This window comes from Lampetra fluviatilis, chromosome 37, assembly GCF_964198595.1.
Source record: "Lampetra fluviatilis chromosome 37, kcLamFluv1.1, whole genome shotgun sequence".
NCBI lineage: Eukaryota > Metazoa > Chordata > Hyperoartia > Petromyzontiformes > Petromyzontidae > Lampetra > Lampetra fluviatilis.
This window is the reverse complement of record NC_136311.1, coordinates 10,848,787-10,850,997: the sequence shown is the minus strand read 5'-3', so window position 1 is coordinate 10,850,997 and position 2,211 is coordinate 10,848,787. Positions and strand designations below refer to the sequence as shown.

General features: G+C 45.7%; 1 long non-coding RNA gene across 1 annotated transcript; it reads right to left on the bottom strand.

Annotated features, from left to right (window-relative positions):
• Positions 1-509: 509 nt before the first annotated feature.
• Positions 510-1,903, bottom strand: LOC144945441 (uncharacterized). Its single transcript, XR_013639661.1, has 3 exons — positions 1,887-1,903; positions 1,001-1,061; positions 510-628 (listed from the first exon to the last, which is right to left on the bottom strand). It is a non-coding gene; the product is annotated as an uncharacterized LOC144945441 (long non-coding RNA).
• Between the last annotated feature and the right edge of the window lie 308 nt (positions 1,904-2,211).

The window sequence follows — 2,211 nt, the reverse complement described above, 5'->3', positions numbered from 1 at the left end:
TCCCTGGTTTCAAACCGAAGACCTTACAGATTCTGGCTAAGTGCATTGACAGACATGATTTATCAAAGCCACCTCGCACCTCAATGGACACATTCAGGGTGGTGGCATGGCCTGGTGGAAGCGCATTCGCCACATGTCACAGAGGATCACGATTGACGTCACCTTCATCATCTGTTTTTCCTGAATATTACTGAGGTTGTCGCGATTGTTACTGCTGGTACAGTAACCATTTTTTTTACACGTGCTGTGTCAGGTTCACAGTGAACGATGTCATTCGCATAGGGAAGGTGTCAGGGTCCAAAGTTGCCAAATTTACAAAAATACCCATAAATGACTCAATTGGCATTATACCGTTCCAGGATTCAACACTCTGACAAGCATTAGCAACGGCATTAAGCGCGTTGTGTGTAAGGGTTGTCGCATTTGCATTGAGATGAGAACTGGTTAGAAAGCACGTGGGGCATGTTGAAGGGCAGTACCGGTATGTAGTGGTTATTTTCATCATCGTAGCCGATATTGGAGGCACCTTCTGTCGCACTACGCATCTTGAAATAATATATCCATTTGTATGTAAGGATCTCGTCACACTCAAATTCCGTCATCTTCTCTTGGAATTTCACGAGGACATCTGCGCGCGCACGCACGTACAGGCACACGTGCACACTTGTAAAGGGGAGCACGCATCAAGGACGGAAGCATCACCTACAAGAGCTCAGCCTAACCTCTTATACTGTGTTCTTTATAAAGGTATAGAATCATTGAGGTGATTAAGTCTTATGCCGGACGGTTGAGAATATCGATGGAGTGGAAGCAACACATCTGGGAACGTACAGTATTCCTCATGTAAAATGGAGCAATGAAATCAGCCCGTGTGCAGATACTCGGTTTGTCACATCACAGGTTCGTGAGGTCATGGTGATGGTTTTGGAAGGTGTGTTAAATGCACATATTTAGCAGTGAATCGGGCGCTAAGATTATAATGTAGTGAGTGGAGTAGTACCGGCAGGCGTGCAGCATATCCCTGCCTCTGCGAAGACGATAGTTTCATCCATTGGCGATGCCTGTTCGTCGCACACGAATTACACGTGGAAACACAAACGCACAGATATATGAATAACACCTTCGTCACGCACAACGCGACGCACACGAGCGTGCGTTGTGGCCTGTGGGCCATCAAGCCTGGAGGATCAACCTCCGGCGCGGCAACGTAGCCTGGTGGCCGTGCGTTCGTCGCTTGTTGCAGAAGAGGTTGACGATTCAATTCCAGCGGCCGCCCTGATATAATTTATGGGACAAATATGCGTCTGCTTCAGAGTGGACGTCTAGATCCCGCGCTGCCATTCGCAGGAGTAGGCCACTGGACGCTGGCGTTGTGCTCCAAATCGATGAAATTACACAACTGCAATATAGGAAGCAATCTTCCCCCCACCATCCTCCTGGGAAAATGATGACAAGGCTCTCTTGTCGAAGAGTCGTGAGACTAAGGTGATCCTTACCTGGGCAAACAAACGTAAGAAATAACTTTTTATCAAATCAAGATTTAACTTTTATAAGTGGACAGCTTAAACACTTAGGTTGCATTTCCCTTCGTTCGTAATCTAAATTGGTATGAGCTAAGAGGGCAGGTGATCACTTAAGGTGTTTTATGTGGCCATCCATTGGCCTTGGAACAAATGTTTCTATTGTGGAGATTGTAATCGTGTCTGTACTGTGCAGAGAGCTTGTGTCATTGTACATTACTTTGAAGTGACCGGGTATCTGTGTGTGTATACTGTGATGTGATCTATTGGTGTCCATGCTATCAATTGGGTTTGTGTCATTGTATTGAGATGTGAGTTTGTAGCATTGCACTATCAGCTGAGCAGGTGTCAGGTATGAACACTTACCTGCACAGGCACACTCGTATCTTTGTTTTCAGACATAACCACGGATTGGTCTGTCAAAACAGCACACACATTATGTCAGAGCGTTCCCTCATCCAAATAAGCACAGTATCCCAAATCCCAACCCATTTCAATATGTACTGTATGTATGTTGAACTTCTTTCGCACCGCAAGTCGCCAACCGTGATAATCGGAGGTGCAATATCCACTATTTACCCAGCTGAGAGCCGACTGAGACTCGTCAGCAAAGGAGAGATCTCGGACAGGTTTTGCTATCGCATGAAGTTTAAGTCACAATTAACATTTAGTTTGATCAAATCTCAATTGA